This window comes from Lepus europaeus, chromosome 12, assembly GCF_033115175.1.
Source record: "Lepus europaeus isolate LE1 chromosome 12, mLepTim1.pri, whole genome shotgun sequence".
Lineage (NCBI taxonomy): Eukaryota > Metazoa > Chordata > Mammalia > Lagomorpha > Leporidae > Lepus > Lepus europaeus.
The window spans coordinates 101,647,999-101,663,316 of NC_084838.1; the positions used below are offsets into that span (position 1 = coordinate 101,647,999).

Sequence of the window (15,318 nt, forward strand, 5' to 3'; positions counted from 1 at the left end):
AAGAATTTCCCAGGGAGACTTGCGGGGCGGGGCGGGTTCTAACGGCTGAGGCTCCGCCCCCGTCCGGCACCGCCCACTTCCTGGGACTCGGCCCGGGCTTCCGGTCTCGCGATTCGCTCTAATACCGCGAGAAGAGAAGATGGCCGCCATCGGTGGAGCTCCCTGTGAGCAAGGAAGGGGGTGTGGCCGGGGGAGCCCGAAGTGCCCGGGAGTAAGAGAGGGGGCGGGGTCGCGCGCACGCTGCCGGTTGGGCTGGTTCGAGCGGGGAGGGGGCGTCGTCGTCGTTATTTCCGTGGTCCGGACGGTGCGTGCCGGCGCGGGTGGCCACGGGAGAAGGAGGTAGGTGCCGACCCTGTGGTCCCATCGAGACCCCCTTGTTTCAGGCATAAGGAGAGCCGCAGCCCTCCCCCCCACACCCGGCGTCTGGCGGACCCCGGGGACATCAGGTCACCCTTGCAGCGCCGGCTGTCCGCCCAGGCCCTGGCCGCGCCCGCTGTTCCCGGGGCCGACGACCAGCGCGGCGACAGCCCTTGTCCTTGCTTCAGCGCCCCGTGGGGCCGGGCCGGGCTGCCCCAGGCGCGGCGGCTGCAGAGCGAGTGCCCGCCTCGGGTGCGCCCTTGCCCTGGGCCCGGCGAGCTGGGTGCCGGGGTCCTGCCGCATCCCGCGGGGCTGTCGGCCCAGGAACAGTGCCTGGACTGGGGTGGGTGTCGTAGGGGGTCGGGGTGGGGGGTCCTGGGCCGCGGGGAGGGGCCTGTGGGGCCAGTGTTCTGGGTGCATGGCAAGGCAAACTCAATGGTGGGGTGTCAGGAAGTGGGCAGAAGTAGTATTAATGAACGTTGATCCTAGTATAAAACGTGATTTTTTATTGCTTTTTTTTTTTTGCAGTAGTGCTTGCAGGCTTTCAAGTTGTGCTTAAAGAGTTTCTAAGACTTCGATCCAGCCCTTAAACACACTTTTTTTTTTTTTTTTGCAACTACTCTTGCCCTGCAAGCTACACGCTCTTACACCTGTTAATTTTTCCAGGTGTCATTTTGATGAAAGCGTCTGTCGATGAAGATGATTCAGGCTGGGAACTCCGCATCCCCGAAAAGATGGAGAAGAGCAACACGAGCTGGGTGGACGTAACTCAGGACTTTGAAGAAGCTTGTCGAGGTGAGCTCGAATTTTTGGGGTGAGTAGAAGTTCAATATCTGGGAAAGCAAAAAAGAACATGACCGTGGTTCCCCAGCGTGTCCCAGGAAATGAAGTGAAATCAACAGGTAAAATGTGCTTCATCAAGCTGGTTAAGCACAGTTGCGCTCGACCTTCTCATTTGACCTTTCTTTTGAAGCCGATATGTGTGTGACATAAATTCAGTACAGATGTTGAGGTAGTTAACGGAGTAGGAGCAATCATTCCCAACTGTGGAACTGCTAATTATGTGGCCCTGAAAGGTGGTGGGATTGTTGCGGAGTTGAGGTTTGAAAATGATCAGGACGTGTAACTCCCTGCAGTGTCTTCCTGTTGAGGGTAGAATAACACCCAGGCTGGAAGACCTGGAAGGGCCTGCCACTCAGCCTGCCTTTTCGTACCACTGCCACGAGGTCCTTCCTATCTCTGTTAGACACATCATCATGGTTCCTTTGTATATTGTGTGTTCTCTGTCTTAAGTTACTTTGCACCAGGCTCCTCCTCTGCCCCTTAATGTCACCCCCACACCACTCTGAGCAGAGTCACCCCCTCATTTTCTTCTCTCCAACCTCACCTCAGCGGAAACCCCTGTTTTGTTTTCCTCGTGGTGCTCACGTTTGTCAGGAGCCTTCATGTTCAGGGATTTATTGTTGTCAGCCCCATCCGCTAGATGGTGAGCCCTGGGTTCAGAGAGCCTGTCACCCTACCCCACAGAACAATGCCTGGCACATAGTTCAGTACACACTTGGGAATTAATGATGAGAGAAGTGAGCATGTATGAGGGGATGGCGCCTTAGGGAGAGACTGAAGGTAAGAGAGAGAGAAACAGACATTGAGAGCGTAGGACTGAAAAGAGGAGGGAAGCAAGGACGTGATGGGAAAATGAAGCTGGGGGAAAGGCACAGGGACACCCTGAGATTGGAGGCGCTGATGTACAGCTGACTCCTGTGGGAGTCTTCCAGAGGTCAGGCAGAGTGCATGCTGTGAAAATAATTGCGCATGGGTTTCGAATTTTTTTGGTCACCAAAGTGAACTGTTGAATGCCATGAGCTTTTTGAAATACCCTCATAATTCTACGTGGATCGGGAGGGATGTACACTTGATGGCTTCTTATTTTCCCCAGTTTATTTATTTATTTATTTTTTTGGTAACAGTGAGATGCACTCTGAAGGAGAGAAGTAAAGGCTGGGGAGCAGTAGCAGGTGGAACAGGAGCCCGCTGAGTGTGAGCAAAGTGGTAAATTAGGTGCATTACAAATCCTTTGTAATAGAGGTCCAGTTAAACGCCTCGGTGCGATGGTGGGAACAGCAGTAGACTGGGAATTGGGTGACTGCCCATATATGTATCTGAGGGAGAAAGAATGAGGCATAGTTTTGTGCCCGGAGATCTTCGACCATTAAGTGGTTCAGACCTTTCATCTTGCCCTGATTCAAGAGTCCTGTATTAGAGGGCTGTCATGAACCTAAGGCAGATTCTATGAAAGCTATATGGCTTCAGTTGGGCTTTAAGGGAGATGTTGGGTTTCTTTAAATACTTACTCCAGACTGAGATGAGCCATAATGAGCCAGAGTTCAACGAGAGTTTTATGTTTTAGGAATAGAGAAGAGTTTTGCTTGGCTGCAGAGTAGTTTGCAGTGCTGGGACTTGTAGATCGGCAGTGCTTTTTTAAGTTTGAGCTCATATTATAGGCGGTCAGAAATCTTTAAGAGTTTTGAGCATAAGATTAGAAGTGTATTCCCCTTCATGTTTGGTACAATGACTTGGACAGAGTGACTTTTGAGAAAGTAATAAGCTTTTGAGTGAGACACGAGCTGGAATTCCAGCTCCTTTGCTGCTCATTAGCTCAGTCCCTGGGGATGGTTTGTTTAATCAGTCTTTTCTCCTCTGTGAAGTAGAGCTACTGTACAGTTTGAGTGATTAAATGAGATAGTAGATGTAAAGTACTTGGTGGACGGTGGTGGTATTTGTTCTTACTCATAGGATTTGTTTAATTTAGTAAAAATAAAATAAGAAAGGGCAGTCTCCCAGCATAATCTGTGATGGATTGAGAGAGGGCCTGTAACCTTAGACAAGTTTTTTTGCTTAGTTTACATTAAGGTGGCAGGGCCCTGGACTAGGATAGAGGCAGGATGGAGTAGAAGGGTTCCATATGAGAATAAAGAAAGTTCATGAGACCCAGTTAGTAAGTGTTGGGGGGTGGTGAAAGGAGCTGAGGAGTGATGTGCCTTGTGACGTTTCTCTCCGTGACAGTATAGGAGAGTGAGCACGTACACTCCTCAGCCTCCCCTTCCCAAGTCTTGGGGGAGACTTCAAAGCATCTCCTTCTAAGCACAAGTAGCTTTAGGATTTCCTGCTTTACCTTAGAAATTATGGGAAAGTTTGCATTTTGCTTTGCGGGTCCATTTATGCTATAGGTCCTTGGCTCTCAAATTGTGTAGATTTGGAAACACTAGGCAGCTATACCATCTTCTGTCCTGTGCCTCTGAGTGCCCTGAGACATGATGTTCAGCCAGGGTCCCACACACTGCCGTTTGAAGATCATGGGTCTGCGGCATTTCGGCTGAACTAAATATGTGACTTGAGAGGCCCTCTAACTTTATTCCCACTTGTTTTATATATATATATATATATATATATATATATATATATATATAATAAGATATATATATATATAATAAGATATATATATATCTTAATTTTTTGTGTTGTAGCGAGAATTGAATCCAAGAAAGCAGATTAGAATATTGGTGGGAGAGATGCTTTTGTTTGGCCTTAAGTTATGTCATAAATGAGCCCAGTTTCTTTGTGGAAACTTGAGTGGGAGATCAAGTTTAATCCCTTCTGTAGTGTGGATTCAGAGGAGGTGGTTTGTCATTTTGTTGTTAACATCATGCCATTCTGTTAACTCTTCCATAGTTAGCTTTTACACTGTGTCAGGTAGCACAACGTGTAACTGACACGTTGATATAGAATTAAATTTTTTTAGGTTTATTTATTTTAAAAGTAGAGCTAGAGAGAGTTAAATTCCATCCTCTGGTTCACTCCCTAAATGACTGCAGTGGCTGGAGTTGGGCTGATCAGGAGCCAGGAGCTTCTTCCAGGTGTCCTACATGTGTACAGGGGCTCAAGAGTTTCAGGCCAACTTCCACTACTTCGCAGGCCAGTAACAGGGAGCTGGATCAGAAGTGGGGCAGCCGAGACTCAAACATTCCGTATGGTGCCCATATGAAATGCTGGCTTTGCAGGTAGTGAAAGGTCACCATGAAACACACCAAACACTGGAGTAAAGGAGGTTTATTGTTGGGTGGGGGAAACCCTACAGGCTGCCTCTCTCTGCAGGAGAGAACAGCAGGCGGTACTAGGAGAACAGGTCTTATATAGCTTTGCAGAGGTAAGGAAATGGGAGCAGCAAATCCCCTTAGAGTGGGGTTGGAGCTGGTGCTTGTGATTGGGCCATTGGGTCACCTGATTTCTAGCAAGCCAGGCTGGGCTTGGGAGGACGGTACCATTTTACTAACAGTCAGCAGCTTTACTGTGCTGCAGCACGAGCTCCACAGTTTTCTTAACATACAGATTGTGGTTCTTGAGCCTGTGGTATGTATTTGTTTTCCCTTCTGGAAACAATTGATTCATAGTCTGGATTATAGTTTAGACTTCTTGTGATTCACTTTCTGATGACTAAATTTAAAACAGATAAAATGCTATCCCTTAACTGTCACCGTTGTCTCTCTTTGATGACGTGTGATGGCGTTTGGCTAGACTGGAGAATTGTTTTGGAGGGTGTACCATAAAATAGTCTGCATCTTGACAACAAAGTTGTTTAGCATGCACGTTTTACTCACTCTTTTAGTGGCTCTTGAGAGTTCTCTGGCCAGCACCGTGGCTCACTAGGCTAATCCTCCACCTGCGGCCCCGGCACCCCAGGTTCTTGTCCTGGTTGCTCCTGTTCCAGTCCAGCTCTCTGCTGTGGCCCAGGAAGGCAGTGGAGGATGGCCTGAGTGCTTGGGCCCTGCACCTGCATGGGAGACCAGGAGAAGGCACCTGGCTCCTGGCTTTGGATCAGTGCAGCACGCCAGCCACAAAGCGCCGGCCATTGCGGCCACTTGAGGGGTGAACCAACGGAAAAAGGAAGACCTTTCTCTCTCTCTCTCTCTCTCTCTCTCTCTCACTCTCTCACTCTCTAACTCTGCCTGTCCAAAAAAAAAAAAAAAAAAAAGTTCTCTGGATCAGTCCAAGCTTGTAGCTTCCATTATCTCTGGTTTCCTGTTGGCAAGTGGCTCACATTCCCTCCGCATTCTCTGTAACTCATCCTGAGGCTCTTTCTTTTCCAAATTATTTTAGTATGTGAGGCTGTTGCTTTACTTGATAGGTAATACAATATCACTTTAATATTTCTGGGCTTTCCTTCTTTTGGAAACTTTTTATAATTTAAACCATCTCCTTTTGCAAGACTTGTAAAATGTCTCTGCTAATTCCTATTCTCTGCAGTTTTCTATATTTGAGTGTTTTCTGAATGGCAAACCCACAGGTTAGAAATCTCACTTAGCAGGTGATCTTGTGACAGGTGCTGCTCCTTCTCCTGCCTTCCAGACTCGGTTCCCCACGCTGTGGATAGGCAGCGTTCTTTCCTGGATGATGACGGCAGAAGTGCTCTAGAGCTTATAAATAATTCAAAGTCTGCTATACTTCCATGCTTTTCATGCGCTAATCTGAGAGGGTAGAATCCTATCCTTTCATCCCTTTCCTTCTATCTCTGACTTGTTGGTTTATTCTTCCTTGGTCATTTATTTTACTTTTTTAAAGATTTATCTATTTAGAGCTGGCGCTGTGGCACAGTGGGTTAAAGCCCTGGCCTGAAGCGCCGGCATCCCATAATGGGCGTTGGTTCTAGTCCCGTCTGCTCCTCTTCCAATCCAGCTCTCTGGTATGGCCTTGGGATAGCAATAGAAGATGGCCCAAGTCCTTGGGCCCCTGTACCCGCATGGGAGACCCAGAAGAAGCTCCTGGCTCCTGATCGTCGCAGCTCCGACTGTTGCAGCCATCTGGGGAGTGAACCAGCAGATGGAAGACCTATCTCTCTCTCTCTGTAACTCTTTCGAATAAATAAAAGAAATCTTCAAAAGAAAAGATTTATTTATTTATTTGAAAGGCAGAGAAGGATGGGGGGGCGGTCTTCCAACTGCTGGTTCACTCTCCAGGTGGCATAGTGTCAGAGGCAGGCCATTCTGAAGCCAGGCGCTTCTTGTGGGTCTCCCACATGGGTGCAGAGGCCCAAGCACTTGGGCCATCTTCCACTGCTTGCCCAGGCCACGGCTGAGAGCTGGATCAGAAGTGGAGCAGCCAGGACTGGAACCAGCACCTGTGGGGAAATTAGGCACAGGAGGCAATTCAAAGATGGCGCCTTCAGGGAAATTAGGCGCACGTGGCAATTCAAAGATGGCACCCAAAGGAAGTAAGGTGGGCGGTACCCAAAGTTGTTTACCACCAAAACTGATTGGCCGCGTAGCATCAGGGGAAATGACAACTGATGATGAGTGTACAAACATATGTAAAAAGTCACCCCGTAAAATGACCTTTTAAGTAATTGGTTGGTCCTTATGCCCTGCCCAGTAATCCTGTGGTCTTGTGCTTCAAAAGGCTTTGCTACACGTGCAATAAACCGAGTTCTTGCTTGCTTGACTTGACTCCCCGCTGCGTCTGACTGTCTCTGGGATAGGGAGACTGGGGAGCGGGCGAGCAGCGCACATACCTTTCTTCGGACCCAGTCCATCCTCGTTCGGGTGGACTAAGACCCAGCAAGCATCCATTGGGATGCCGGCACTGCAGGTGGCTGCTCCACCCGCTCTGCTATAGTGGCAACCCTGACCCCGTGTATGTTAGTATGCTAAGAGGAAAAGGGTGCATGGAGTAGTAAAGGATCTGACCAGCTTTTAAAATTGTTTTTGGAAATGAAAATTATGTTTTTCTTCCTGCCACTGAGGGTATTTTCAGTGGTGGGGGTGGGTGGAACAGGCATCCCCGGCATTTGTACATCACTTTATATCAGTTGTTCTCAGCTGGGGGTGATTGCATCTCAGGGGGCATTTTTGGTTTTCACAGTGGGTAAGGGTTGCTACTGGGTGCATACTAGGGGTGCTGCTAACCATCCAGTGTACAGGGTAGCTCTCACTGAGACGGAGCTGTTCTCTCTAAAATGTCAGTCATGCTGCTTAGTGCACCCCATTATTTTCAAGAACGTTCAGCTGTCACTCAGCTTCTCCAACCCAGGATTTTTCAGGAAAGCAATATGGAGCAGTGAATGGAGTGGGGCCTTGGTGCATTTTGAGGGTTCTTCTTTGCATCAGACTTTCCCAGTAATCATGTATTTTGTGTCCTTTATTTTAGGACCTTTGGTCAAAAGAAAAAAGTCTCCAGCAGTCACCACTTTCCACCTTTTAGTGGGTTATTTCAGTATTTATCTTCTTGATTCTCTTTTTTTTTTTAAAAAAAAAAAATTTTTTTTATTTGACAGAGTTCTAGGCAGTGAGAGAGAGAGACAGAGAGAAAGGTCTTCCTTCTGTTGGTTCAGTCCCCAAATGGCCGCTACAGCCGGAGCTACGCCGATCCAAAGCCAGGAGCCAGGTGCTTCTTCCTGGTCTCCCATGCGGGTGCAGGAACCCAAGCACATGGGCCATCCTCCACTGCCCTCCGGGCCACAGCAGAGAGCTGGATTGCAAGAGGGGCAACTGGGACTAGAATCTGGTGCCCATATGAGATGCCGGCGCCACAGGCGGAGGATTAACCAAGTGAGCCACGGCACCAGCCTCAGTCTTCTTGATTCTTAATAACATGTTTTTAATACTTAGCTGTTTTTTTATTTTAAAGATTTAGTTTTACTCATTTGAAAGGCAGAATCACAGAGAAGTGTGTGTGTGTGAGGTGAAGGTAGATCTTCCATCTGCTGGTTCACTCCCCAAATGGCAACAATAATCAGGGTCAGGCCAGGCCAAAGCCAAGATCTTCATCTGGGTCTCCCATATGGGTACAGGGGCCCAGGCACTTGGGATGTCCTCTGCAGCTTTCCCAGGCCCTTTAGCAGGGAGCTGGATTGGAAGTGGAGTAGCTGCTGCATGGCTTGTTCCCATTGATCAACTTAAATCATCGTTAAACAAATTAGAAACTGAGGGAACCTTGAGAATTTGTGCTGTTATGGGATGCATAATGACAGAAGCATTATAGAATAAAAGCGTACATTTTCCCCTAAGAAGTAAGTACAATAGACTTAACAAAAGTTGCCCGCTTTCTCCAAGAAAATCCTTCATGTCTACTATGTAATATACTTCACCACTACCTGCACCAGGCAAATTACTCCATCACTGATGATGCCACGATGAGTGATGGACTTCCTGCTTTGGTAACTTTAAAGAAAGGTTTAGTTGCATTGGCAAGGCAGTGGATGAAGTTTATAGTGGTGACACCAGCCTTTAAAGGAGTTAGCTTACACTGACCAGCTCAGCCCTTGAAACCTCAAATAGCTATTGACCATGAACATGAAGATGGACTTGGGCTGGACAATGGAGGTGGTCTTCAAAGTGATACTAGTGCTGATGGTGCAGAATTTGAGTTTGATGCAGCCACAGTCAGTGAACACACAATGCTACTAGAAGGAACAGCTAACAGGCCCCGCCCCGGTTCCTTGCGCAGCGCCCCCTCCAGCCCAGCTCCCGCGCCCTATTTGGTCATTCCGGAGGCCGGCGGCGGGAAGAGCCGCTCGGTCGGCGCAGAGGGACGGGCGGCGGGCTCCATGCGCTCGCCGAAAGGTTGCTCTCCCCGCCGCAGCCGCCGCCACCTCGGCCGGGGACCCACGAGGCCTCCGTGTCCTGCCCTTGGAACAATGGGACTGGGCCCGCGAGGTGCCTGGGCCGTGCTCCTCCTGGGGGCGCTGCAGGTGCTGGCGCTGCTGGGGACCGCCCTGAGCGCCCAAGACCCGCCGGGGACTTCAGATACCCCCCTATCAGAATCCTGTGCAGATTATCAAAGATGGTGAATCTGTGAGTGATAGGAGCCTGACACTCCAGGTCCCTGTCTCACAGACAATGGTTGATGACTTAGGGAGAGAGAGCTCCAACAGTGAAAAAAACAACATAGCAAACAATGTAGCAATGCCTAGTCAGCCACCCCCCACATACCTGTGGGATGAACTAAGAGGACCTCTAGACAATAACTCATGCGAGGTCATCCCATCCGCACCCAGTGAGGATCCCCACATTTGTGGCAGTCCTCAGGCACCCCAAGCTCTCAGGGCAGCCGCTAGATCCCATGGCATCAGCATGTTTGCTGTTAATGTCGAAGTGTACGCAAAATTCAGGCCCTGGATTCCAACGCCTGTAAAAAGGCTTCTATTAACCACGGGTCGAGGATATGCTTGTGTCTTTCCAGAGAATGCGGAACAGCCCATTTGGGTACCAGCCAGAAACATAAAGCCTACAACTGACAGCCAACCAGAACCAGCTGAACAAGACCGAGACTCCGCCTTGTTAGCAGACGCACCTGCCCTATCATCCTACCCTGAGAAACTGCCCAAAGCCATATCTGTTACTGTTGTGTACCCCACTAGCTCTGGTCAGCCACTCAAATGGCCCACAGCCTGTGTGCGGTCATGCCATTCCTGATAACCATTATTCCTCATTCGTACCCCTATCTGAGCAAGTAATCCTCAATTTGAGCGCTGGCTAGCCAATGACGGACAACCTAAGACAGGCACAGCTGTGTACGGAGACCACATGGAAACGGGGTCAACAATGGTATGGCCAAGAATCATGCCTCCTGTTGCTCAAAAAATAAACGAAAAGGGGGAAATGAGTGGAATGAGAAGGCCATGCCAAGATGGCCACTGGCAAGCAAGCATCAGTTACTCAGGAATGGCTTTGAAACCCACCTGGCTTTGGAAACTGCCTGGCAAAGGCTGTGATTGGATGGCTCTGGAAACTGCCTGGCGACAGGCTGTGATTGGATGGATTTGAAACTGCCTGGCGACAGGCTGTGATTGGATGGATTTGAAACTGCCTGGCGACAGGCTGTGATTGGATGGCTCTGGAAACTGCCTGGCAACAGGCTGTGATTGGTTGGGGTACAGACCTCCCCTTGACCAGATTGGCTGGTCTTGGCTATATAAGCTGTTGTACCAACTGTAATAAACAAGTCTGCGGGCTGCTCGCCTCAAGCCTGCTTTCACCCGACTCCCGGAGTCTGTGTGTTGACTCCGTGCCTCTTGCCCCCACCACGCTGCTCCTCTCAGAAACGAACCCACTGCAACATTGTGGAGAAATCAACTGCAACATCTGGGGACTCGAACCAGCGCCCATATGGGATGCCGGTGCTGCAAGCAGTGGGTTAACCTGCTGTGGCCCCTCTTAGTGATTCTTGATAGCATGCTTCTGGTAATACTTCTTGATTCTTCTTTGCCCCTAATTTACTCATTACTTATGGAATTCCTCCATAAAGTTACAGCTACCCTATGGATGTGCAAATAATATGCAGAGATCACTCAAGAAGTTAAAACTGTATTTTTTCTTCTTGTGCACTTCTATTTTACTCAGCAAATTTGTTTACCCAAAATCTCTGTACTTGATAATTCTTCCTCAGATTTTACCAGTTGTCTCAATCTCCTAAGACATTGAGCCACATCAGTCAGACATATCAGGCAGTTTAATTTTGAAGAAATTTCTCCTCAATTCCTTTTATTTTTGTGCCTATGGCACAACTTCTGCTGCCTTACTTTTCCACTTTGTTATGTTGGACATCTTTATTATTTCCCTGAGTAAAGTGCATGGCAGATACATTTTCACACAGTCAGAGCCTCCAAAAAATGTTCTTTGTTCAGCCCTCCCAGTTGATCCTTACTTCATCTGAAGGTGTTGTGGTTTAGTGTTGCTGTTAAGAAGTTTGATGACATTTTGATTCTTGGGCTTTCATACCTAACCATTTAGGATCTTCTGTTTGTCTTCCATGTACAGTACTTTTCCAGCGGTTCTCCTTGGTGGTGGTTCTGGGCTTTTTCACTTTGATCCTTTGGTTCTGGGAAGCGTCCCTTTTTTTCTCCACTTGCCTTTTGAAATGTCTGTTATTTGGTTATTGAATCTCCTATGCTGGTCCTCTCTTTTCTGTTTCTTCCTCATTTTTCATCTCTGTCTTTTTCCTCACCTTCATCTTCCAAGCTTTCTACTGAGTTTTTTGTTTGTTATGTTTTTAATTCCTAAGTGCTTTTTCTTTATTTTTTTTTAAGTACGCTATTTTTGTTTCAGGTTTGCAGTATTTTCTCTTGAAGGATAATAATAGAATAGTTCTTGAATTTTTGCTTCCCTACATAGGTGTGTTTTCTCAAACTTTTGCCGTCTTAACCAGTTTTCAGTTTACAGTTAAGCCGTGTTTAATGAATTCATAATGTTATGCAGCACCTTGTCTCCATAACTCTTCATCTTATAAAGCTGAAATTCTGTACACTTTCAACAGTGACTACTCCTTTCTCCCTTTCATCCCTTGGCAACTCGCTGCTGCAATCTGTCTCTGATTTTGACTAAGCACACAATATATGTCTTCATGACCAGCTCTTTTTACAAGGTTCATCCATGTTGCATGTGTCAGAATTTCCATCCTTTTTTTTTTAAGATTTATTTATTTGAAAGGCAGAGTCACAATGAGAGGGGCAGAGACAAAGAGGTCTTCCATCGCTGGTCCACTCCCCAGATGGCCACAGCGGGCAGAGCTGGGCCGATCTGAAGCCAGGAGATTGTTCTGGGTCTCTATGTGGGTGCAGGGGCCCAAGGACTTAGGCCATCTTCCACTGCTTTCCCAGGTCACCAGCAGACAGCTGGATTGGAAGTTGAGCAGCAGGGACTCAAGCAGTGCCCATATGTGTGATGCCAGCATCACAGGGGGCAGCTTTACCTGCTGTGCCACGGTGTTGGCCCTGATTTCCATCCTTTTTAAGACTGATTATATCATATTTTGCATTTCCTTCATCTTTTGATCAGCACTTAGTGAATAACACTGCTATAAAGATCAGTGTACAAACATCTCAACGCCTTGTTTTACAGTTCTGAGTAAATAATAAGAGGAATTGCGGATTATAGTACTTGTATGAATATTTTTAATTTTGGCAGAGTGGGGGGATACTGTTTTCCACAAAGACTCTACCATTTGACACTTCCACCAAGAGTATACAAGAATTCCAGTTCTTATCCTTGTAATGCTTCTCATTTTGTGATTTTTTTTTTTTTGTGTAGCCATCCTACTGTGTGTAAATGGATATTGTGGTTTTGATTTGCATTTCTCTAATGAGAAACATTATCAAGAACATTCTTAAGTGAGATTGAACAGCATTCTTTATCCTGTTTTTTAACTGTTAGTCCATGGAAGTGAAAAAATACACTATTAATGTAGTGTGGGGCCACTGACTTGATTTGTGCTGAAGCTACAGCAGTTTTGCCCTCCCTTTGCTGTTTGTTCCCTCCTTTTTTTTTTTTTTTTTTTTTAAGATTTATTTTATTTATTTGAAAGAGTTAGAGGTAGAGACACAGAGAGAGGTCTTTGGTTTGCTGGTTCACTCCCCAGATGGCCACAATAGCTGAAGCTGTGCCAATCCGGAGCCAGAGCCAGGAGCCTCCTCCAGGTCTCCCACATGGGCACAGGGGCCCAAAGACCTGGGCCATCTTCTGTTTTCCCAGGCCATACCAGAGAGCTAGATGGGAAGAGGAGCAGCCAGGACTCGAACCGGCACCCATGTGGGATGCCGGCACCTCAGGTCAAGGCGTTAACCCATTGTGCCACAGCCCCGGCCCCCTGTTCTCTCTTCCCAACATCGTTTTTGCATCATCACTGTAACTATCAGTACACTGAAAAAAAGACCGTTTTACTGTTATTACAGAAGTAATTTTTTTGTATCACAAACTCCTGGGTTGCTGGACACTCTTTGAGAATTGTTGGGTTATTTGTGTAATTTCTATTATGTTTTATTGTCATATTTTGATACAAGTGTCTTATTTCTTTTGATGCCTGGGACCAATAGTTCCTGTCTTACCTGTACATTGAGATCACCTGGAGCACTTTAAAATCATCACATAGGTCCTAGCCCCTGATTTAATTTGATGGTGTTCCTCAGATGTTGGAGTTTAGAAAGTTCCCCACTTGATTCTGATACTCCACCAGGGTTGAGGACTGCTGGTTTTATAGGGATTAGCTGTTTACTTGAGTGTTACTTGCATTATTTAAACAAAATAAAATTTTAAAAATGCTTTTGACACTGTTCCTGAACAAAAAGAGATGAGGTGTGATACTAAGTGGTTTTAAAGTAACTTGAGACCTAGCATTCGATGCTTTGGAGATGTTTAATTGGGGCAATATGGTAGTGATTTAAAAAATGGAGTTGGTAATTCTGATGGCCCATGATAGGTCAACCTGCTAATTCGCAAGAGTTCTGTTTCTTTTTTTTTTTCCACACAACTTCATTTATAGTATTTAGATATCATGTGAAAACATTATATTAATATGAATAGAAAAACCATTTCTTAGTGAGTTTTAAGTAATGCAGGCACATTTTTTGAGGTGGTAATGTTTTATTTTTCTTAGAATTAAAAGTTAAATATAAATATGGTATTATTCAAGAGATTTTTCTCTTTGTTTTCTTTTAGAATTAAAGTTGGGAGAACTGCTTCATGAAAAGCTATAAGTATTCATTTTGAAATAGTGTAGTGTAATATTTCAGTATTTTTTCTCCTGTGGAGTAGTATTCTTTTAAGTCTGAGTGAGTTTATATTTCAAAGCTGTAATCATAAAACTAATCTCAGTGACTCTTGTAGAGTAGCTGACCCTAGTTGTGATATGAAGTTACTATAGCTGTAGAAACTGACCTGTGGACCTTTCCTGGATGGTAGATATCCTGAATGTGGAATTTTTTTTAAAGACAAGGTATCAGTTGTGTTTATGTTCCCATAAGTAGTCTGGTATGCTGGTGCCGCAGGTGGAGGATTAACCAAGTGAGCCACGGCACTGGCCCTGCTGGGCCTTTTAACTGCACTCTGTATTGGATGAGTCTGGTGTAGGACCACAGAATTCCAGTTTCCAGCAAGTTCTTGGGTGAGGTCAGTGCTGCTGATCCACTTGGAAAAATGGTCATCATTTTGCTGATGCAGTTACAGGAAAGACATGGTGAAACCAAACTGCAAGCTAATGCAAGAGCAAAATGTAGCTGCTTATGATGGAACCAGGCTTGAGAGAGGGCTGCTAAAGGGACCTGACCCCTAAGATTTTTGGCTCTGAGCTTAGGGAACAGGATTATCAGCAGCCCACCGTGATCGTATATTAAAGTTGTATTTTTCCAAGTCATACTTCCTTTAGCCCGTTTTATTTCCAAAGCATGTACAGTCTTCTAATGTACTACATAATTTAGTTATTTATGTTGTTTATTGTCTGTGCCCTCTCCCCCACTGGCATGTAAACTCCATTGGGTAAATTTGTTTTGCTGACTTGTAGATCCTAAGTTCCTAGAACAGTGACTGTTCTGCACTAGGTGCTAATAGCTGACTTAATGCTTATGTAGTATCTGGCAGTTTTACTGATTAGGCATATCTAGAATTTTAATTGAGCAATTAAACCTTCTTTTTTACAAATTTAGGTATCAGAGAGGAAGAAAAAACTTTTCATCACACCATCCTTCACAAAATCTCTGCTCCTTGCCCAGAGATGACAACTATTTAGAATAATGGATTGTTGGCATGTACTTCTAGGCCTCTTAAAAACTAAAATTATACATATGAATAACATCTATGAAAATTAATTATAAATAGGGGTGTACAATCTTATTCTGTGCATTCATTTCCTATTTATAGTATCTTTTTTTTTTTTTTTGGAGATTTATTTATTTGAAAGTTATAGAGAGAGGGATCTTTCATCCTCTGGTTCACTCCTGAGGTGACTACAATGGCAGGGCTGGGCAAGGCCAAAGCCAGGAGCAAGGAGCTTCTTCCAGGTCTCCCATGTGGGTGGCAGGAACCCAAGCACTTGGGCCATGTTCTGTGGCTTTTCCCAGGCCCATTAGCAGGGAGCTGGATCGGAAGCGGAGCAGCTGTGATGAGAATCGCTGCCCAGATGGGATGCCAACATTAGGCAGCA

General features: G+C 46.1%; 1 protein-coding gene across 1 annotated transcript in view; it reads left to right on the forward strand.

Moving 5' to 3' along the window:
- Positions 1-250: 250 nt before the first annotated feature.
- The window catches only part of LOC133771086 (N-alpha-acetyltransferase 35, NatC auxiliary subunit-like), a 37,792-nt gene continuing 22,724 nt past the window's right edge, over positions 251-15,318 (forward strand). The window contains exons 1-2 of the mRNA XM_062206807.1: positions 251-339; positions 1,024-1,152. The gene's annotated coding sequence lies outside the window, so the exon portion shown is untranslated. The remainder of the gene's footprint in view (positions 340-1,023; positions 1,153-15,318) is intronic.